At 39.5% G+C, this 24,232-nt stretch overlaps 1 pseudogene; it reads right to left on the bottom strand.

Moving 5' to 3' along the window:
• Positions 1-344: 344 nt before the first annotated feature.
• LOC125921349 (high mobility group protein B1-like) lies at positions 345-1,042 on the bottom strand (annotated as a pseudogene).
• Positions 1,043-24,232: the final 23,190 nt, after the last annotated feature.

Genomic DNA, 24,232 nt, shown 5'->3' with positions numbered 1-24,232 from the left:
CTTCCCATAATCCCTACCTCTGCAAAACCCACAGTCCTACTAAAACTTGTCTTGTTCTTACCTCCGTCAAGCATTGAAAGACTACCCCACACTTCATTTTCTAGTTTTTAAATTTCTTGGGCAGCATTTTTAGGGTTTAGAACATAATAATATGCAGTCACTATTCTTATTATTTTTTGTGTTGTCCTAGATTTTTAACTAGAAGAAGAAAACCAAAGCGGGAGGCATCATAATCCCAGACTTTAGATTAATAATTCCTTAAAGACAAGAGTTATTTATTTATTTAATTTTTTACACAATCTTACATTCCATTTTTTTTTTTTTTTTTAAAAGCAAGTTGTGTGCAGGGGGGTAAATGTTTTATGGACAAGAAAAACAACTGCTCTAGAAGCAACTTATTCATCATTTTTATCTTCATCTTCCTCCTCTTCCTCCTCCACTTCATCTTCCTCCTCTTCCTTCTTTTTCTTGCTATTTTCAGCCATGATGACTCCTTTTTTTTTTTTTTTTTTGGCCGCGTCAGGCCTTCCTTTCCTCGGTATGGAACAACATCTTTTTCCTGTCTGTCCTTCGGCTCCGCAACCTTCTTTTCATGGGACTGCGTGTCATATGCATGGCTGTGATACCGCATGTCTCTTCCTGGTTTCTTTGCAACATCACCAATGGACAGTCTGGGATGCACTCCTTTGATTTTTGGGCGATCCTCAGAACAGAACAGAACAGAACAGAACGAGAAAAGGGCCAAAAGAGGCATCTTGGGTGCGTTGGGGTCCTTGAACTTCTTTTTTGTTTCCCCTTTAGCAGGGATATAAGTTTTCATTTCTCTTTCATAACAGGCCTTGTCTACCTTTGCCATGTCTTCAAATTTTCCTGTCTTTTTGGCAGACATGGTCTTCCACCTCTCTGAGCACTCCTTAGAAAACTCCAAGAAGCCGACTGAAGCCTCTGGGTACTTCTTTTTGCTCTCTTCTCAGCAAGTTTGTACAAAGAATGCATATCATGACATTTTGCCTCTCGGCTTCTTAGGATCTCCTCTGCCCATGTTTAATTATTTTCCCCAGCGAAGCACAGAGTCGCCCAGTGCCCCCATCTGGCTCTCGCTTGCCCTGGGGCTGTCTCTGTGGAACTCAATGTATTGCCAAGACCAAATATTTTTATACATTAGTATTTTTTTATTTTATATATATTTTAAAAATTTACATCCAAGTTAGTTAGCAAGTAGCACGGTAATGATTTCAGGAGTAGAATCCAGTGATTCATCCCCTTACATATAACAGCCAGCGCTCATCCCATTGAGTGTCCTCCTTAATGCTCCTTGCCCATTTAGCCCATCCCCCACCCACAGCAACCCTCCAGCAACCCTCAGTTTGTTCTCTATATTTAAGAATCCAAGAATTATGTCTTATACGTACAGTTATTATAGTCCCTCAGTGCCCTGTATAACTTGAGACCATATTATTATCATTATTAACTTTTTAAAGTATAGTCTGAGACTAAGCTCAGGGATTTATATGCATCTTCTAGAATGTAGGCTGTTATAAAGCAATGTTCATAATTTATTTACTGTTGTATCTTCAGTGACTTGCACCTAGTAGGTACTCAATAAACTTAAAGAAGAGAGAATGATTTCATTTGATTTTCATGTGTGTGAAATTGCTATTCTCATTTTTACAAACTCAGAATTTGGAGTTCAGGGAAAGTTCAATAATTTGATGAAACACAGTGCTGTTAAACAGTTATTTTGCACGCTGGTGTTCTGTGTGTGATCTTTCTTTCCACCTGGCATCTCATCTTTCTCTCCAGCAGGGTAACTTGGATTTCTTACATGGCAGCTCAAGGCTCCTTGAGGGAGTAAGGGGTTACCAAAACTCTACTTCCTCATTATTCAATTGGTCAAATTGGTGGAAAATTCAGCACAGATTCCCGGGACAATGGTCTGAGCATGCAGGCTTGGTTTGTGCAAATAGCAGGTAAGAGACTGCTAGAGAATATCCTTGGAGGCTAGCTACCACGTAAGTAACCATCTCTATAGGGTCCCAGTTTCCTGGTAATAGGATTCTTTCAGTAATAATTCCTCACCTCAGAATATTCCTCTCTGAGATTTGAAAGCCATTAAAAGCAAAGTTATAAGTTGTCAGAACATTCCTACTAACAGAAGTAATGTGGATTTTATTTCTAGAAATAAGCAGACTTCTGAAAAACCTAAGATGGACTCTTATTCTAGAAGGAGGCAAATATCATTGTCAGCACAATGCACAAGGAACTTGTGCTCTTATCTTTCATGGGGATGCTTATGTCTCCCAACGAGAGGCCTTTTGATTAGTGCTACTATCCTGGGATTCTGATAGCTAGAATTCTTGCCTCTGAGGTAAAGTCCCTCAAACTGTGAAGCTGAGACACTTGCATCTTCCTTCCAAAGTGAAAACAAGCAATTTCAGGAAAAGATGGAAAAGTCATTTTCCCTCAAAGGATCCTTTTGGCATCCTTCTGCAACCCACTCAGCAACTTCAGAGTTTTACAATCAAATAATGTCTGTTAGTACATAATCATCTTTTATGGGGAGCTGGGCTTTTATAGTTGTGTGAGTTACTCATGTTGGAAGTAAGAAATAACACTTTAAAGAATACCTTCTGAATTTACTGCGGTGATATTCTAAACAATTACTTTGAAAGAGGAAAGTATAACACAGGCTCATGGATGTTTTTCTCCCTGTTGCAGTCAAAGAAGACTTAGAGAAACGTTGCTTTAGGGACCCAAAAGGAGCAGTGCACGTAAGAACATGGAAGACCATACAAAGTTTGACTTCATTTCAGTTTCTGTCAGCTAAATTGTATTTTGGGGAGCAATGAATTATTTGACACAATTGGTATTTTTAACAGCTGCTCCCTCAACCCCTTTATAGGTTTTTTTCCCCCTCAAGTTGTCCAGTGAAAAAAGAAAATCACAAAAGCAGCTGAGCAGAGCATACTTTCAGAAAACACAAAGTGAAGCAAAAGTAACTGAACCAGGCTCAGTCTGAAGTTTGGCTGTGTCAGTTGCTCAGAGATGCAGCGGGCATGGCTGTCTTTTCTGTAGGCTCTCTCTCTCTTTTAATTTTTTTAATGTTTATTTTTGAGAGAGAGAGAGAGAGAACACACAAGTGGGGGCAGAGAGAGAAGGAGACACAGAATTGGAAGCAGACTGTCAGCACAGAGCCCGAAGTGGGGCTCGAACTCATGAACTGTGAGATCGTGACCTGAGCCAAAGTCGAATGCTTAACCGACTGAGCCACCCAGGCGCCCCTTGATCCTGCACTCCAAAGTGGCTGGAAAAGTTTTATGGCCTTGATTGGAAAAATATAGACTCAAAAACAACTCACCCCAAGTGGGCATACCCTGATTCTGAATATGCATCATCCTGAGAGCAAATGAGTAGGCTCTCAACCTGGAACTAGTAGGCTGGGATTTAGATACTAGCATTCTTCAGCCTTGCTCTGACATGATTCACTTTGCAGCAGAATTTAGAAATAAGACTCTAGACCCCAGTCCCTGGAGGTCTCAGAAAAATTTGGTTAAACCTCTGTTCCATTTACAATTGCTGTGTAGTGATCCATTCCAAACTTAGTGGTTTAAAATAACAGCTGTTTATTATGCCCCAAATTCTTTGGTTTGGCAATTCAATAAGGACATCCTAGAGAGATATTTCTTTGCTTTGTGATGTCTGGGATTTCAGCTGGGAAAACTTACATGGCTGAGAGCTACAGAATCCATTTTCAAAGATGGCTTCTTTACTCATGTCCTGATGTTGGTGCTGGTTGTTGGGCAGAAGGTTGGCTGGGTATGCTAAGTGAAGCTTCTGTATTCAGTCTTTTCAAGGGGGTTGACTTCTTCACATTATGGAGGCCTTTGAGTAGTTGGACTTCTTATAGGATGGTTCAGAGCTTTAAATGTGAATGTCTCAGTGAACAAGGCAGAGGCCACATCATCTTTTATGGTCTAGCCTCAGAAGTCATAGAATGTCATTGCTGCTATAGTCTATTCATCAATGCGGTCACGGGTCCACTCAAATTCAAGGGAAAGGGAAATAAATGCCACCTCTTGATAAATTATTTGCAAGGTCACACTGTAGAAGAGAATGAAGAATGGGAGATTTTTTTTTTTTCCCAGAAAATACAATCTTCCACATTGCTATTTCTCTGGGAACAAGGCTTAGGACTGAGTATTGTGACTTAAGAGTCAAATTCACCTACCAACTACTGAGATTCATACTCTGGACAGGTAATGGACCAAATAGATCACACAGCATGGACATGGAAGATTGTAAATACCTTCTGTTCTCATAAAAGAGGCACAAGAACACAGCCATTGAGTTTTGAGGAGGTTTGTAGCACATCTCTGGCTTGCTGATACAGCATATAAATTCAGTGTATATTCTTTAATTATCATGTGTATAGCAAATAACTACTAGAATATATAATTTTTAAATAATATTACTTAAATATCGACACACTTGTATCTATGTGTATGTTTATGTAGAGAAATCTAGAAATAAATCTAACAGAAAACATGTAATACTTTTACAAAGAAAAATATAAAAATTTGTTGAAATATAGAAGATTCCTTAATGAAGAGATAAATTTTTATAAGAGTTTCAAGATAGTTGATATGATGGCTTTCCTCAAATTGGCCTATATATTCAGTGGATTCCAATGAAAATCCCAGTAGGGATTTTTGGCTTTGTGGTTGTTTTTTGTTTCTTCTTGTTTTGCTTCACTTTTGTTTTGGTAACCCAATTCTCCTTTGCTTAAATTAGCTACCGGGTTCCCGTCAATTGCCATCAAAGAACCCTAAGTCATAAAATGGGTTAGTCTACCATCTGTTCTCCTTTTCCTCAAGTCTAACCTGCTGATGGAGATGATATTTTGATGAAGGCACAAAAATATTTGAGTAGTAAACAGATTTGTTTGTTTTTACCATTCTACTTGTCAAGAATTAAGAACCTGGGTTCCAATGGCTCCAACTCAGTTTAGTTAGTATCTCTAAGGTTGGCTAACAATATAATTAAAGTCTTCCAAAATGACTTTTTTTTTTCAGTTCATAATTATTCATCCTTCACTTATTCTTACCCCCAGTTAATAATTGAGTGTCAGTTGTGAGAGAGGTGCTGAGCTAGGTGCTAGAGATAAAATGGGGAGAACAGGGGTGCCTGGGTGGCTCGGTCAGTTGAGCTTCCGACTTCAGCTCAGGTCATGATCTCGCGGTCTCTGAGTTCGAGCCCTGCGTTGGGCTCTGTGCTGACAGCTCAGAATCTGGAGCCCGTTTCAGATTCTGTGTCTCCCTCTCTCGCTGCCCCTCCCCTGCTCATGCTCTGTCTCTCTCTCTCTCTCTCTCTGTCAAAAATAAATAAACATTAAAAAAAATAAAATAAAAATAAAATAAAAAATAAAAAAATGAGGAGAACAAACGAAATAGAATTTCTGCTCTCAGGGAGTTATTATTCTAGGTAGGGAGACAGTGTATAAATAAATAAAGCAAAATAATCCTAGACTGTGGCAATAGCTATGATGGAGATCAAATGAATGCTCGTATCGTATTGGATGCAACCATATGGACAAGATGTTGGAAATTTTCAGTGTAAGCCTCTGTGTTTTACATTCTTAGAAGGGTGTAGAATTGTTTTGCAAACATTTGTCTTCCAACAGAATTCACAACAGATTATTATATATTGATTTTTATTGCTCAGATATCATGGCAAGCCTTTGCCTTTATCATATCCCAAATTACCAGCTTATTTTTTTTAATAATTTTTAAGTTTATTTATTTATTATTGAGGGAGAGAGAGAGACAGAGAGCACAAGCTGGGGAAAGGCAGAGGGACAGGGAGACACAGAATCTGAAGCAGGCTCCAGGCTGAGCTGTCAGCACAGAGCCCAACGCGGGGCTTGAACTCACAAGCCGTGAGATCATGACCTGAGCCAAAGTCGGACGCTTAACTAACTGAGCCACCCAGGTGCCCCCCAAATTATCAGCTTATTAATATACTTAACTTATTGCATTAAGTGACAATTAAGTAAGATGGTATCTAAGCCTAATGTGCTGAGAAGATAACTCAGCCTTTGGGAGTATGTTAGATTTAGAGAGAGTGATTCAGGAAACATAAATTTAATGATTTTGATGGAAAAGTGTCTTTAGGAAAACAGAATAAACATTAAAAGGTAACTAATTGGGGGCGCCTGGTTGGCTCAGTCAGTTAAGCCTTTAACTTCATCTCAGGTCATGATCTCACAGTTTGTGGTTCAAGCCCCGTGTTGGGATCTGTGCTGACTGCTTAGAGCCTGTAGCCTGCTTCAGATTCTGTGTCTGCCTCTCGCTCTCTGCCCCTCCCCCACTCATGTTCTGTCTCTCAAGAATGAATTAACTTAAAAAAAAATAAAAGAAGGTAACTGATTTGTAGATAAATGTCATTATTAACTTGAATGAAGGTTTACGATATTTTAATGCTAATTTTTTTTTACAACTAACTTCTTCATCTATCATTCAGCTCTATGATTCCCACCTCAGTCTCTGTCACTTTCTGTAATGAATTCCAGACAGCATGAACTTCTTCCTACTTCCTGAACAAAAAGACTACTTTCCTTTTTTGGCTTTGTCTCTGGTTCTTCCCTCTCAATATTTTCTTTCTTCATAGAATACCTTTTCTTTCTACTCTCATTTAAGAAGGGTTTCTCATAATTTTGGGTTAATTTGCCAGTAATTTTCCAGAACCACAAGTTATCTAGGCCAGAATTTGGTTTCTTCAATCTGGTTATGTCTCTTTATATTATTAAAACATCCCCAGTGAGCTACTGGCTGGCGTTATAGCAACAGAAAGTTTGTAGGGGGTAGATTAGTATGTGTAACTCTGCAACCACATGTTTTCAGACTTCTAGAGAGCACTTGAAGTATTTGAGGCAGCTGAAGAGTAGTCACTGAGTTTTGTTCCCTCTTCTTCCAGTGTTTCTGATGATTGGAGTCTTCACCATCTGTGTCTTATATTTAATCAACCAATATTTATTGAACAGCGCTCCATTCTACGCCCTGTGATAAAGGTGACAAGGACAAGGCTCTCACAGATTGGTTCCCTGAGAAGCTGACTCTGAGACAGATGTTGGTATATAAGAGGCACATTTGAGTGGGTTCTTAGGATCAACCCCTGTGGAAGGAAAGGGAAAGAGCTGGATGGGGTAGATGGAAAGGTTGAACCATGAAGAGGTCTCAGTGGAGGCCTCAGCCAACCATTTGGGGAGTTCTGGAGAATGACCCTTCAGAGCTGTCCTGCACTAGGGCAAGAAGGCTGTCTGTTACACATCCGCATCAGTGGTGGTTCTCTCTAGTAGGGGGTGCAACTTTGGGCAAGGTGACTCTTATTTCAGTTTTCCACTTTTTTTAATCCCAAAAGTGGCAGGCAGAAGAGGGATCATTGCCAGTAGCTGTCCCAGAAATCGAAGTACTAAGTCCTTTATTTTTAAAGAGATACCTGGGAAGCACATCACAGCATCCATCACTTTTGGCAGCCAGAGAGTTAAGTGTCTACTGAGGGTGGCAGTTGAATAAACACCCAATTCCAATATTGTGTGATAAAGACAAGAGTAAGTGTCTCACAAGAGGAGAATTTAATTAGTTTAAGGGAAGTTTGAAGAAGCAGTAGCATCTAAGTTCCGAGAGATCATTGGGAATTAGAGGGACAAAGATGAGGTGGTAGTAAGGAGAGAGATTGAAAAGTCAGGAGGTGAGAAAATAAGGAATGCTTAGGGAACTATTTCCAAACCAAATTCTTGGAGCCAGGTTGGATATCCTAAAAGGAGTAAGGTACAAACTGAGACTAGCTAGGTGAAAGAGGTGTGTGTGTGTGTGTGTGTGTGTGTGTGTGTGTGTGTGTGTGTTGGGAGAGCAGGTGTTATGGATAGAAGAGCTTATGAGAAAGTTGGGAAGTAGAAAGGGAAGAAAGGCAGGGAGAGCTGGAGGAGGGGTGGGGATGAGTTGGAAGAGAAGGGGAGGGAGGAAAGGAGAAAGAATTGGGTAATTGTTGGCATTTTCAGCTTGGCTGGAGAGTGGAATTTGTGACCACGAAGATCCTTGTGTGCTACATTAACAGGTTTAGACTTTATCTTGAGTGCAATGGGGAAGCTGTAAAAGATTATTAATAGAGGAATGACATCATCATTTTTGCTGTCACCTGTACTTTATCTCAGACGCCTCACGTTATTATTTATTCTCTAAAGGCTTATGTATTGCACTACTTAGGTACAACTGGGTCTGAAATAGTTTCATTTTAACATCTTATCACATAATTGCCACGTTTCATTAGTCAGATTGTGACATAGAATAAGGGATTTATTACTGGGTTAGACATTATATAATTATGGGAGCTGGTGGGATATGCTTTGCAAGCTGTTGCCTCTGCATCCAGTAAGTATTTTGCTGGAAGTCTCCATGGTTCAACCAGATTTACAATCAGGAAGGAAGACTGGATGCAAATGATAGCAAGAAGAGATGGGATCCCATGAAGATGAACTGGAACCCATGACTGTCTCTCATCACCTCCAATCTTGACAATGCGAGTAACCTGCATGAAAAGCTGGTGCCCTTCACCACGGAGCTGCACGTGCATCTGGCCCAGGACCTGAAGAAGGTAAAGGAGGAGAACCGGTGGGAGCTGGAAGATCTGCAGATCTGGGAGCTACCCCATGCCAACCACACGGGTCAGAGGTCAGTGAAAGTGTGTGTGGCTGCCAGTGCCTGGTGCTCTACACTGACCTTCAGAGTGCAATAGCTACTGCTTCACCTCTGCCTTCCAAACCTTGTGTGAATTTCTTTTGTGGCCAATGCTAACCTAAAATCAAACAGAGAGGGGAATTCTAGAAAGCATTATTCCAGCTCTAGTTGTTAATACTGTACAAAACTATTATACCTCATATTTTGGAGCACACTTAGGACTACTAAGCATTCTGCCAAACAGTACACACACACACACACATCATATATATATATATATATATATATATATACACACACATATATATATGAATGTATATATTTATGTATATATATGTATATATATTCATATATATGTATATATGTAAATATATATATTACAATATCCTCTGAAGGATTATTATCATCATTTTATAAATAGAAAAACAGAGATAGGTTGAATAAATTGCTGTTAGTAAGAAGCAAAACTGGCATTTGTATTTGCTCTAATTCCTATCTTATACTTTTACATACTAAGCAAAACCTTCTCTGCCAAGGATTGTAGGAAGGTAGACAGATGCTAATTTTTTAAAAATACTGTTTTTGTCAACATAGCATATTTTGATACATCTAGCTCTGAAATTAAGCTTGCCAGTGACCCTCACTGCCTGATACTAAGATTTCTCTGTGGTGCTCTGATAGGCATCTGGCATCCATCACTGCTGCCGGAGAGGCATTGAAGCTTAATTGGCTTCCTGATATTCTGAAGCCTACAGAATATTCTAAACCATGGACATCCAGATTTGGCACATTCATATTATCATTGGCCGTATCCTGAAGTCCTTGAATGCGTCTTAAAATGGAGGCCTCCCCTGACTTGTTTTGCCAGCTGTTAACACCTTAGTACCACTAATGGAGGTCATTTTTATGATGGGGGAAATAGAATCTGGGGAAAGAGGACAGGAGTGATAGCTTTTTTTAGTACACCATCCTAGGGCTTTATAACTTCAGTGTGTTTCTGCCACTTCCAGCTGTCAATTTCTGTATCTCTGCCTCTTTTCCCAAGCTAGGGAAGACCTCAGCCTGAGTGCATGGCAGGTCTTAGGTGGCTGGATATTAACTTCCTTAGGAAAAACCCTCAGCCAATGACTGCTGAGAGGTGGTATATAAATACTCCAGCTCCCTTGACTCTACTCTAAAGATCTGAAGCATGTGGTTTTATATGGTTTTCAGAATTTTCTTTCTTCCTTCCTTCCTTCCTTCCTTCCTTCCTTCCTTCCTTTTCTTTCTTTCTTTCTTTCTTTCTTTCTTTCTTTCTTTCTTTCTTCCTTTTCTTTCTTTTTTGGTTTCCTGGAGTTGTTTTTTTTTTTTAAATTTTCATCCAAATTATTTAGCATATAGTGCAACAATGATTTCAGGAGTAGATTCCTTAATGCACCTTACCCATTGAGCCCATCCCCCTTCCCACAACCCCTCCAGTAACCGTCTGTTTGTTCTCCATATTTAAGTCTCTTTTTGTCCCCCTCCCTGTTTTTATATTGTTTTTGCTTCCCTTACCTTATGCTCATCTGTTCTGTGTCTTAAAGTCCTCATATGAATGAAGTCATATATTTGTCTTTCTGACTAGTTTCACTTAGAATAATTCCCTCTAGTTCCATCCATTTAGTTGTGAATGGCAAGATTTCATTCTTTCTGATTGCTGAGTAATACTCCATTGTGTATATATATATATATATATATAGCACATCTTCTTTATCCATTCATCCATCAATGGACATTTGGGCTCTTTCCATACTTTGGCTATTGTTTATAGTGCTGCTATAAACATTGGGGTACATGTGTCCCTTCAAAACAGCATACCTCTATCCCTTGGTTAAATACCTAGTAGTGCAATTGCAGGGCCATAGGGTAGTTCTCTTTTTAATTTTTTGAGGAACTTCCATACTGTTTTCCAGAGTGGCTGGACCAGCTTGCATTCCCACCAGCAGTGCAAAAGTGATCCTCTTTCTCTGCATCCTCGCCAACATCTCGTTGCCTGAGTTGTTAATGTTAGCCATTCTGTCAGGTATGAGGTGGTACCTCATTGTGGTTTTGATTTGTATTTCCCTGATGATGAGTGATGTTGAGCATTTTCTCATGTGTCGGTTGGCCATCTGGATGTCTTCTTTGGAGAAGTGTCCATTCATGTCTTTTGCCCATTTCTTCACTGGATTATTTGTTTTTTGGGTGTTGAGTTTGGTAAGTTCTTTATAGATTTTGGATACTAACCCTTTATCTGATATGTTGTTTGCAAATATCTTCTCCCATTCTGTCAGTTGCCTTTTAGTTTTGCTGGTTGTTTTCTTGGCTGTGCAGAAGATTTTTATCTTGATGAGGTCCCAGTAGTTCATTTTTGCTTTTGTTTCCCTTGCCTCTGGAGACGTGTTGAGTAAGAAGTTGCTGTGGCCAAGGTCAAAGAGGTTTTTGCCTGTGTTCTCCTCAAGGATTTTGATGGCTTCCTGTCTTACATTTAGGTCTTTCATCCATTTTGAGTTTAGTTTTGTGTATGGTGTAAGAAAGTGGTCCAGGATCATTCTTCTGCATGTTGCCGTCCAGTTTTGCCAGCACCACTTGCTGAAGAGACTGTCTTTATTCCATTGGATAGTCTTTCCTCCTTTATCAAAGATTAGTTGGCCATACGTTGGTGGGTCCATTTCTGGGTTCTGTATTATGTTCCATTGATCTGGGTGTCTGTTTTTGTGCCAGTACCATACTGTCTTGATGATTACAGCTTTGTAGTATAGCTTGAAGTCCAGGATTGTGATGCCTCCTGCTTTGGTTTTCTTTTTCAAGATTGCTTTGGCTATTCGGGGTCTTTTCAGGTTCCATACAAATTTTAGGATTGTTTGTTCTAGCTCTATGAAGAATTCTTGTGTTATTTTGATAGGGATTGCATTGAATATGTAGATGGCTTTGGGTAGTATTGACATTTTAACAACTTTTGCTCTTCCAATCTGGGAGCATGGAATCTTTTTCCATTTTTTTGTGTCTTCTTCAGTTTCTTTCATAAGCTTTCTATAGTTTTCAGTGTATAGATTTTTCACCTCTTTGGTTAGATTTATTACTAGGTATTTTATGGGTTTTGGTGCAATTGTAAATGGGATCGATTCCTTGATTTCTCTTTCTGTTGCTTTATTATTGGTGTATAGGAATGCAACCGATTTCTGTGCATTGATTTTATATCCTGCGACTTTGCTGAATTCATGGATCAGTTGTAACAGTTTTTTGGTGGAATCTTTTGGGTTTTCCTTATGGAGTGTCATGTCATCTGAAAAGAGTGAAAGTTTGCCCTCCTCCTGAACAATTTGGATGCCTTTTTTTCCTTTGTGTTGTCTTATTGCTGAGGCTAAGACTTCCAGTACTAGGTTGAATAACAGTGGTGAGAGTGGACATCCCTGTCTTGTTCCTGACTTTAGGGGGAAAGCTTTCAGTTTTTCCCCACTGAGGATGATATTAGCAGTGGGATCTTTCATATATGGCTTTTATAATCTTGAGGTATGGTCCTTCTATCCCTACTTTCTTGAGGGTTTTTTTTTTTTACCAGAAAGGATGCTGTATTTTGTCAAATGCTTTCTCTGTATCTATTGAGAGGATCATGTGGTCTTGTCCTTTCTTTTATTGATGTGATGTATCGCATTGATTGTTTTGCAGATTTTGAACCAGCCCTGCAACCCAGGTATATCCCACTTGGTCATGGTGAATAATTCTTGTAATGTATTGTTGGATCTTGTTGGCTAGTATCTTGTTGAGGATTTTTGTATCCATGTTCATCAGAGAAATTGGTCTGTAGTTTTCCTTTATAGTGGGGTCTTTGGCTTTGGGATCAAGGTAATGCTGGCTTCATAGAAAGAGTTTGGAAGTGTTCCTTCCATTTCTATATTTTGGAACAGCTTCAAGAGGTGTTATTAACTCTTCCTTAAATGTTTGGTAGAAGTCCCCTGGAAAGCCATCTGGCCCTGGACTTGTTTTTTGGGAGATTTTTGATGACTAATTAGATTTCTTTACTGGTTATAGATCTGTTCAAATTTTCTATTTCTTCCTGTTTCAGTTTTGGTAGTTTATATGTTTCTAGGAATTTGTCCATTTCTTCCAGATTTCCCATTTTATTGGCATATAGTTGCTCATAATACTCTCTTATTGTTGTTTGTATTTCTGCTGTGTTGGTTGTGATTTCTTCTCTTTCATTCTTGATTTTATTTTTTGGGTCCTTTCCTTTTTTCTTTTTGATCAAACTGGCTAGGGATTTATCAATTTTGTTAATTCTTTCAAAGAACCAGCTTTTGGTTTCGTTGATCTACTGTTTTTTGGGTTTTTGTTTTGTGACTGTGTGATTTCTGCTCTAATCTTTATTATTTCCTGTCTTCTGCTGGTTTTGGGTTTCATTTGCTGTTCTTTTTCCAGCTCTTTAAAGTGTAAGGTTAGGTTGTGTTTCTGAGACCTTTCTTCCATCTTTAGGAAGGCCTGGATTGCTATATGCTTCCTTCTTATGACCGCCTTTGCTGACTCCCAGAGGTTTGGGGCTGTGGTGTTATCATTGTCATTGGCTTCCAAGTACTTTTTAATTTCCTCTTTAACTTCTTGGTTAGCCCATTCATTCTTTAGTAGTATGGTCTTTAGTGTCCAAGTATTTGTTACCTTTCCAAATTTTTTCTTGTGGTTGATTTTGTGTTTCATAGCGCTGTGGTCTGAAAATATGCACGGTATGATCTTGATCTTTTTGTACTTGTTGAGGGCTGATTTATGTCCCAGTATGTTATCTATTCTGGAGAACATTCCATATGCACTGGAAAAGAATGTATATTCCACTGATTTAGGTTGAAATGTTCTGAATATATGTTAAGTCCATCTGGTCCTGTGTGTCATTCAAAACCCTGTTTCCTTGTTGATTTTCTGTTTAGATGATCTGTCCATTGTTGTAAGTGGGGTGTTGAAGTACCCTACTATTATGGTATTATTATCAATGAGTTTCTTTATGTTTTTGATTAATTGATTTATATATTTGGATGCTCTCACATTTGGAGCAAAAATGTTTAGAATTGTTAGATCTTCTTGGTGGATAGACCCCTGAATTATGATATAATGCCCTTCTTCATCTTTTGTTACAGTCTTTATTTTAAAGTCTAGATTGTCTGATATAAGTATGGCTACTCTGGCTTTCTTTTGGCTACCATTCGCATGACAGATGGTTCTCCATGCCCTTACTTCAATCTGAAGGTGTCTTTAGGTCTAAAGTGGGTCTCTTGTAAACAGCATATAGATGGATCTTGTTTTCTTTTCCATTCTGTTACCCTATGTCTTTTGATTGGAGCATTTTGTCCATTGATGTTTAGAGTGAGTACTGAAAGATATGAATTTATGCCATTATGTCACCTGTAGAGTTGGAGTTTCTGGTGGTGTTCCCTGGTCCTTTCTAGTCTTACCTGCTTTTGTTGTTTTTTTTTCATCTTTTCTCACTTCAAAATGCAAAATTTCTTGCAGGGCTGGTTTAGTGGTCATGAACTCCTTTAATTTTTGTTTGTCTGGGAAAATTTTTATCTCTCCTTCTATTTTGAATGACAGCCTTGCTGGATAAAGAATTCTTGGCTATACATTTTTCTGATTCAGCATATTTAATATATCCTGCCATTCCTTTCTGGCCTGTCAGCTTTCTGTAGATAGGTCTTTTGTGAACCTGATCTGTCTTCCCTTGTAGGGTTAGGACTTTTTTCCCTTGCTGCTTTCATGATTCTCTCCTTGCCTGAGTATTTTGTGAATTTGAATATAATATGCCTTGTTGATGGTTGGTTTTTGTTGAATCTAATGGGAGTCCTCTCTGCTTCTTGAATTTTGATGTTTGTGTCTTTTCCCAGGTTAGGAAATTTTCCACTATGACTTGCTCACATAAACCTTCTACCCCTTTTTCTCTCTTCATCTTCTTGGACCCCTATGATTCTGATGTTATTCCTTTTTAATGAGTCACTGAATTCTCTAATTCTTAAATCGTGCTTTTTTGCCTTAGTTTCCCTCTTTTTTTCTGCTTCATTGTTTTCCATAAGTTTATCCTCTATATTGCTGATATGCTGCTCTGTGTCATCTATCCTTGCCGTCGTGGCATCCATTCAATATTGCAGCTCAGTTATAACATTTTTTTTATTTCATCCTGACTAGGTTTTACTTCTTTTATCTCCACAGAAAGGGATTGTAATCTATTTTCAACCCCAGCCAGTACTCTTATTATCGTGATTCTAAATTCTAGTTCAGACATCTTTAAAAGTTTTTTTTTATTTTTAATTTTTTTAATGTTTATTTTTGAGAGAGAGAGAGACTGAGCATGAGTGGGGGGAGGGTCAGAGAGAGGGAGACACAGAATCCGAAGCAGGCTCCAGGCTCTGAGCTGTCAGCACAGAGCCCGATGTGGGGCTCAAACTCATTAACTGTGAAATCATGACCTGGGCCAAAGTCAAATGCTTAACCGACTGAGCCATCCAGGCCCCCTTCTAGTTCAGACATCTTGCTTGTATCTGTGTTGATTATCCTTGGCTGTCATTTCTCCCTGTTCTTCCTTTTGGGGTGAATTCCTTCATTTCATCATTTGGAAGGAAGAAAAGAAATTAATAAGGTAAAAAAAATTAAAATTAAAAAATTAACAACACACAAAATAATCAAATAAAGGATGCTAGATCCTAGGTGTGTTTTGGTCTCGTTGTTGAAAGGAGCTTGATAGATTAGAGAAGAAAGGGACTGTTAAGAAAAGAACAAAAAAGGAAAAAGAAATGAAAACATTTGAAAATTTGAAAAAATGAATGCAATGAAATAGAATAAAATGAAATGATGGAAGTAAAACAATTTGAAAAATTTACAAAAAAGTAAAAAAATATAGTGGAAAAAATTAAAGAAAAATATTTTTAATAAATATAGGAAATAAAAATACATTTTTTCTCTCTGTATTCAAGAATAAGAAAAGAAAAAAAATTGAATAGATAGACTGGCAAACAGACTGAAATATGATTGAAATTATATCAGTTTCCCTGGAAGTCAAACTGCGAAGCACTTTATCATCTGTAAACTAAGCAGGTGGAGAGACACGTGGTGTTCCTGAAGCATGAGGTTCGCCCAGTTGGGCGGGGCTTAGTGTATGGCTCCGTTCTCCGCTAGATGGGGTGAATTGTTGTGGTGCATGTAGGCATGTGTTCGCATGTGTGGGAGGGGTGAAAATGGCGTCACCTAGCTACCCAGTCTCTAGTATCAGAACTCTTCTCCCTGACCAGCAATCGCACACCCCTTCTTTGTCTCTGGCTTTTGTCCACTCCCCGCTTTTACACTGTCTGTGACCAAGCCGTCAGGTTGCCAGGCAGCACCTCCCTCCTGAGTTTTATCTTAGATGTGCTTCCCAACCTGTCATTTTTTAAAAAATTTTTTTAACATTTATTTATTATTGAGAGATGGAGCATGAGCATGGGAGGGGCAGAAAGAGAGGCACACACAGAATCTGAAGCAGGCTCCAGGCTCCAGCCATCTTGAAGCAGGCTCCAGGCTCCAGCCATCACCACAGAGAGCCTGATGTGGGGCTTGAACTTGCAAACCACGAGATCATGACCTGAACTGAAGTCCCGGGTTCAACCAACTGAGCCACCCAGGCGCACCCCACAACCCGTCACTTCTGAGGGACTGTGGCTTTGACCTGCTCAGACCCTCTCTCACTGATCAATGGCCAGGTGCCCACCCACCTCTAGGAATGTTTGTGAGACTGTGCTACTGCTGATGCCGAGACTGCAGCTGGGTGCCAGCCCGCCCCAGAAAAAGTTCACGCAATCGTGTAACAGCAGCTTTTCAGGGATTATGGCAAATCACGACACACATCTGGCACCAGGCTTCCCCCTTAATGTCCTTGTCTAGCACCAGCTAATGTGGTTGTTCTCCTGGGTCCGCTGGGACTTTTACCTGTGAGGTGGCCAGACAGCCTGTACTAGATGTCCTCCCAGGAGGGGAACCACCTCTCTCCGTGTGGCCCTCGGACCCCTCGGACCTCACTCTCTGCTCCTGGGGTTCTCCCTTCCCACCAGAGCACCACCAGGTATTGAACTGCAGAGTTTCAGACTCTGTTTATAGAGTGTTAATGAAATTTAAACCCCCTCCTTTCTCCTTTCTCCTTTTTTTGTTCAGTCCCTTGTGTACTCTTTCTTTTCTCTCTCACTGCTTTTGTTCAGTGGGGGTGGGGGTGGGGAGTGGAATGCTTTCCTGTACTCTCCCCCCTCCCATCTCTGTCCTCTCTCCACAAGCAAAAAGAGCTCCCTGCCCTCTGCAGCTTCTCTCCCAGTTCACCTCTCTTCACCGCATACCTGCCAAGTTCTGTGGTTCAGGTTGTGCAGATTGTTGTATTAATCCTCAAATTCGTTTTCTAGGTGTGCAGGATGGTTTAGTGTTGCTTTGGCTGCATTTCAGGGACAAGAGATGCAAAAAAAGCCCTTCCATGCTCTTCTATCATCTTGGCCCCTCCCCCATAAGAGACTCTTAAATACAGAAAACAAACTGATGGTTGCAACAGGGGTGTTGCATGGGGGGATGGGCTAAATGGGTGATGGGCATTATGGAGGGCACTTGTTGGGATGGGCACTGGGTATTATATGTAAGGGATGAATCACTAAATTCTACTCTTGAAACCATTATTATGCTATATATTAACTAACTAGGATTTAGATTTAAAAAAGGATTTCTAAAGATATTGCATATACAGGAAAGAAACAATTAAGAAAATTTTATATTTAAAAAATCTTTCACCAGCCCTCACCATCTACAGAAGAAGTACAAATTCCTTAGCATCACACTCTAAACTTTCTTAGACTCCAGACTTTATCATCTGGTCATCCCCTGCCTATCCAAATTCATTTCATATTTGTTTCATTTTATACTTTGCACCTATCAGTTTAAAACTAGGCTAATTCCTCCGAACATATCATGGAGCTTCCTACCTGTATGACCTTATAAATTATGTGGCCTCTAGAATGCTCTTGCATTTTTTTTCTCCGTATGATATGTATGATCTCTGTATCATCTCCGTATGATATTCTTTAAAATATGAATTAGGCATCATGCCTCTTTGAAGCCTTGTTGGCCGCCTCAATCATTTCTTCTGTTACTCGATAATGTTTGTGTTACTAAGCTTATCACTTTGAATTATGATTACGTTTGTCTGTCTCTTTCACAAAACCCTGAGTACCATGTGGGTATGGACAGTGTCCATAATTTCTGGCTCTTAGCACAGTGCTTGATGTGTAATAGATAGTCAATACGTGCTTTCTTGGCTGAATTAATGTTATGGAAATGATGTAATTTTATTCAGAAGTGTCCTAGTGGAGATGGGGAAGTCTCACAAACTCACTTAGGCAGCTCTCAATAATAGCCAGAGCCAGAAGGTTTCCCTCCCTATTCTCAGAGGCCATGTGTAGTCAGATGGTCATGTACCTTGAGCAGGCTTCTGGAAGAGGGGCAGAGTATGAAGAGATTCAGGGAGAAGCAGGAGGATGGGTGGTAATGGATGTGATCTCTTTCCAATATTACTCATGTTTTGAATACCCAAATTGTACTCCTGAAATCATGAATGTGATTGGTTTCACAGCCAAAGGGCTTGCTCTACAAGAATAAATATTACTGAGGTGTTACTCCCAAATGAAGGGGCTGAGACAGAGGAGACCCTGCAGAAGTCAATTTGGAAGCTACAGGAGTTTGGGGGTGTGTGTTTGAATTGAGCATGCTCTGAAAGAGGTTCCAGGCCTACTAAACTGAAATCTCTGAGGTGCAGAGTCACATTTAGATTACAATGCGTTCTTATAGAGCTTATGGAAAGTTAAAATATTCCAAAGTGTCTAGGAAAAGGGAATAGCATTTAGTAAAGTAAAAGAAAGTTTCCTTCCTCCCCAGATTCTTCCTTCAGAGGAAAGAGAATGAAAAGTACTTTCCCTGTTTAACTATCTTAATATAAGCCTAATTAACAAACCTATATTTTTTATGGCTTAATGTCAGTTAAAACGCAAATACCCTCTCTATCAAGTTACATATTAAATATCCTAATAATGAAAACAGACAGTTGACACAGTGAAATCTAACCAGTTCTTGAAAGTAAAAATAAGGAATAATACTATTGTTGAAATGCTTGTTGATAGGTGTGTACTCTTTCTCATAGCCTCCTGGCCCACTTTTTACCCCATTCTTTCCAATGGCAACCGGCTTTGTGCTGGTGTGACCTCCCCTCAGGCATGTCACATACCTTCAACTTTCTGCCATGGAGTTTTCTGACCCTGTTGCCTGGGAAGCTTGTGGGAATCCAGCAAGTATTTCTCTATGGGCAAACTGGAAGTGCAAGGGGGCTAGCATCCCATGGGCAAACCCTGACCAACAGGAAGTGGGATCCAGGAAATAGATGCTCCCTCTTTATCCCTGAGGTGTTAAACTCTGAGGCATGGTCTACAGAGCTTCTCAGAAGGTCCCAGTAGTGCCCACGGCAGTGACTGAGCCAGGATGAACACTTCAACTGACTTTCTCCCTTTTCTGTTTCATTTTACTGGTTCTCCATTTCTGTTGTCCAAATCACATCCCCAAATAACTCTCTGCATGTGGGCCCTGTCTCAGAATCTGTTTTACTGCAGAAAGCCCAGGCTAAGATAACAAGCTGTATTGGACACATTTAAAGCACTATCTTAGATTCTCTCAGAGCCACACGTCTATGGCCCTTTAGCCAATGGCTTGTGGGAAACTAGTTGCCAACACCATCAGAACTTCTGCTAGAATGACTCCATGGCACCCACCATGGTGTGAGCCCAGGCCCGTCTTATTCATGGACCCTGGTTCCCTTCTTTTTCACTGGACTCAGAACAGATTCCATCTACAGGGCATGGGACCTGGCTTCCACCCAAAATGTCAAAGGGACCAAATAATATAAACTGGAAGAGCAGAAGAGTTGATTTTCTACGGGGAAAGTTTGATCAAATGGGAGACAGGAGATGGGGATGAGGGGCCATCAGATAAATTCCTCGTCCTTTTTCCTTTTCGTGGGCGGTACCAAACATAGTTTTCTTTGCAGCTTATTTGGAGATGTTCATACAGCTGAGTGACTGTGGCTTATGAAGCAATAGATGGTATGGTGATGTATCACCTTATATTTACTTCCCATCTTTCTCTATCTCTCTGTTTGGGGATTACATCTCTCAATAAAGCACCAACACTTAAACCTTGTCTCAGGCTTGTTTTCTAGAGCACCTGGACTAAGACATAGGTCATTGAGGGCTTTTTCTAGGTTGCTGATAATACAGAATAACTGGGGGCAAGTAGAAATCAACTTTGAAAAAGGTTATACAACAGGAAGTAGACTTTGGAAAGGTCTCAGGATTACACTTCCTACTTACAGCTCAACACAGAAGACATTAGTTCCTTTGATATGGGATCAGTGATAATAGAGTTGAGAACTGTATTTTGCAGGGAAAATACTTTGCAGGGAAAAGGAATCCACCCATGCATTTCCATTCCCGTGGTGCCTCATCCCTCCCTTAAACAAGGTAATAAGAATATCTGCTTGGTCTGGTTTTTGTTTCAGTCTTCTCCGTTGTTACCAAGGGTGCACAAAATGCTTTGAAAATGGAAAGAGTATTTTCTGATTATGAAGAAAAGTATGTGTACCATCAAGAACTTGAAGATTTCAGAAATTTTTCAAGAAGTGAAAAAAATCCCCTGAAGTTCTTCAACCCATAAATAACCAGTTAGGTTTTGTGCATTTCTTTCTTAATTTTCAAAAGTGTATGCATGCTTATACGTTGTGTACACACAGGCTCACCTGTGTAATTTTCCTTCTGGAAATCTCCTCCCACTCTTCACCCACTGAAACTCTCTTTGGACCTCAAGATAAGCTTATCTGGAACCTCTTTTATGAAGGCTTCTCTGGTTTTCCATATAATATATTCTTCTTAGACATATCACATTTGGTTTATATTGTATTTATTTTTGTTCATCTGTATATATTTTCCCAAACTATATTATAAGCTTCTAGACTAGAGGACAGAGACCATATCTGATTCTTCTTTGAAATCTCACATTACCTAACAAGTATTGAATTAATATTTGATAAATGAACAAATATACAATTCACCCTATAGTTATTTTTCGACACCTTTATCATAGTATTATTTCTTATGCATGATTATCATTTTATGACTGTCTCATTTGTTAATTATTTCATATGCGTGTCTCATTTCACCAATTAGATGGTGAAATTTCCAAAGGCAAGGACTTTGCTTATGTTTCTTTTATCATATTTATCACATTGTTGAATATAGAGCAGCTATATAGCAAACATTTTTTGAGTTTGCCCACTGATACAGTTTAGCCATCAGATGCTGCATATTTCCATCCCAAACAGTCCAAAAGCAAGTCAACTCTAGGTTTGGAAAATGATTGGAATGTATATCCATGATGTTCCACGGCAATCAATTAATAGGGCTTGTCCATGCATATCTGAGAATTGTTATAGCTTATTTCTGGTGATCAGTCACTCTGAGATACAGGACCAAATAAATAAATATATCTTTCTAGACATTCAGTAGCTCCAGAGAAGTCACCGTTTGAGAGAATGTACTTTTCGTTGTTTAACGTTAGAAACTTGTGATATGGGGACATGCTGCTCTCATGAGACTGAAATTCACTTATGTGAGAGAAAATACTTAACAAATTCAAAATTTGAAGAACACATTATCAGCGATGCTGACGTTATTGAAAATGAGATATGGCATGGGAAAGTAAATTCTGGAATGGGTACTGCTCTTCTTCCCCTGAATGGCATGAACATTTTTTAGGACATTCCCATGAGCTTTGAGTTAATCCAGGTTCCAGTCACAGCTTGTCCATTTGCTTCATGTGTAACCTTAGATAAGTCACTAAATCTCCTTAAGCCTCAGTTTTCTTCTCTATAATAGGGATAACAATGCTTCCTATTTTATAAGATTATTAGAAGGTAAAGACAAAGATAAAGGCAGCCTGTGGAAAAGATTTTTTAGCAAGATGCCAGCCTATCACTATTATTTAATAAATATTGGAATTTATTATTTTTGTGACTTTTTTCTTAGACTGTTCCAAAAGGAAATTGGCATTCATTAGTATTAAATTATTTTCTCTTATCAAAGAGAGCATGCATTTCTTTTTCCTCTTTCCTCCCATTTAGTTCCTGTTTATGCCTCTGCAGTAGCAGAGCAACGGCAGCCATTCTTACCAAGGCTCTTAGGGTTGAAGAACAACAAATCCTCCTTCCATGCAGCAAATATTAATTAGTGACATTAGAAATAGAAGGGCTGTGAAGTAGATAGAAGTGCGTGTGAAGTCAGTCAGCAAGGCCCCACTCTTTCTTGACAGGCATCATAGAATCATTAATTGTTCTAGTATGGGACAGGCTCCTGGCTTCTGAGCACAAGACTATTTATCTTAAAACTGGCAAAGCACCTTGATTAAATAGTATCATATAAAGACATGTGAAAGTAAAATGTCATTAATAATTGTTATAAATAGTAATAAGAGCAATGCAGCACACCCTCAGTAACTTTCCATGAGAAAAAAAAAAAGAGAAATAGAGAACAAATTATATAAAAATAAAGTAATTTTCAGGTAAAGTAGTTTCCGCAAGCACTTCCATTTAGTTAATAACAGCAAAGTAGACAAGCTAATAAATGCAGTATTATTAGGACAAGAGAATGCATACTGACTTTGATAAGAGAAAACGCTCAATTTAATACTAACGAATGCTGACTTCTTTCTTTTTTTTTTGACAGTCTGAGAAACTCTGGTCTCTGTGCTGCAATGAAGCTCATTGATTCCGTCTTCAAAGGCTTTGGGAAAAAAATATAGAAACCTTTGCCTCGTGGAGAAGACAATGCAGAGGACTATTAGGAATTTTTTTTTTTATTTCCCTGATTCCTGTTCTTTCAAAAAGAGGTATATGATACCTCTTACTTCCCACTCCCTTAACAAATAATTGGCTGACCCTATTTTTCTTTTCTTTAATCTGCTTACATCTGCAGAGCGTTCCAGAATTTGTTTGATTGGAAAGATCCTTTCACTCAAGGGATTTAATTAAAGAAAGAACAATGCTCACAGTCAGCAGTACAGGAGCAGGTGATTCGTAATACAGCCTCAGTATAAATAAAACTGCCCAGAAGCCCTCATTGTAGGACGTGGGGGTTCTTCTTACCACTGCCTGAGAGAGATGTAGGTAGGTCAAGCTGATGATCAACTATTAGGTTTATACTTGAAGCCCGATAGGTGGCCTCATCTGTTGATGTGTTTCCTAGGGAACGAGTCATGTGCCTAGGGAGAGAAACATGCCGCTTCTCTGAATGAAGAGATGCTTTTAATCATTTGTCTTGTGGCAACTTTTTTTCATTTTTGCACAGTCTGTCTCCGGCAGTGATGGTTTCATGGCTCATGATGGAAGACAGAGTTCTTTTCTCATCTTCATGCCCTGCCTTTAGGTAACATCGAGTTTTTGCCAAATTGACTATCCCTTTTCTAAAGTTGTGGTGCTCAAACCTTAGCATCCAGCAGAACCGTGGTGAGCTTTTTCAAAGCACAGATCATGGAGATCCTTCCCACCCTTACTGAGTTAGGAGTTGGGAGTAGGCATGTGTGTTTTTTGGGGAGAGAAAGGTCTCCAGGTGGTTCCTGTGTATACCAAGATGAAGAACCTCTGTCCTAAGCCTTAGCTTATGTCGATGTGCAGGAGCTTCAGCTGCGGCTGCATATTGAAATCACCTGGAGTCATGAAAGCCCAACTGCTGGGATCTACCTCGAGAGATTCTGATTTAACTAGAAACTGGGCTTTGAGATTTTTTAAAAGCTCCCCAGGCGATTCCAGTATTCAGCCAAAGTTGTAGACTTCTCTAGCTACATACCCAGCCTAGGCCAGAGGCATTTTGATCCTTCAAAGTGCCATATTTCATCTGAATACCTACTAGCATGAATTTTTTCTTACCTATAATTAATAGCTCCCTTGATAAGACGGTTATACTGGGAGTGCTACATGTAAAGCTGCTATACATAAAGGATAACCTGTGTTCATTTGCTCATTCATTCAATCATTCATTCATACATTCATCAAATTTAGTTTCTACTGTGTGCTGCACTCTGTTCTAGGGTTTGTGACAGTGGAAGAGAAATACATGGTCATTGCCTTTGTGGTGATTAATGGACAGAAATGGCTGGACCCAGTATTTCAGATTCTCTTCATCAGTAGGCTGCTGGGTTTGTTTATGTCCTCTTCTTTTGTCCTTCTCTTTCATGTCCCAGATGCTCCATTTTTATTAAACTTGTGCTTCCCTGAATCACATTTTCCTTCACTTCTGGGTCTTGTCCCTGTTGAGATCTCTGTGCCTGGATGTCCTTTCCTCTTCCTCCCTAACCAGATAGCTATCCATCTTTTTCGGAAGGCTTTCTGGGGTATGTGTGTCTCCTTCATTCCCTACGGTCCCTTG

Source organism: Panthera uncia, chromosome C2, assembly GCF_023721935.1.
Source record: "Panthera uncia isolate 11264 chromosome C2, Puncia_PCG_1.0, whole genome shotgun sequence".
In the NCBI taxonomy this organism is placed as follows: Eukaryota; Metazoa; Chordata; class Mammalia; order Carnivora; family Felidae; genus Panthera; species Panthera uncia.
The sequence above is the reverse complement of the archived record's forward strand: the minus strand, read 5'-3'. Positions and strand labels throughout refer to the sequence as shown.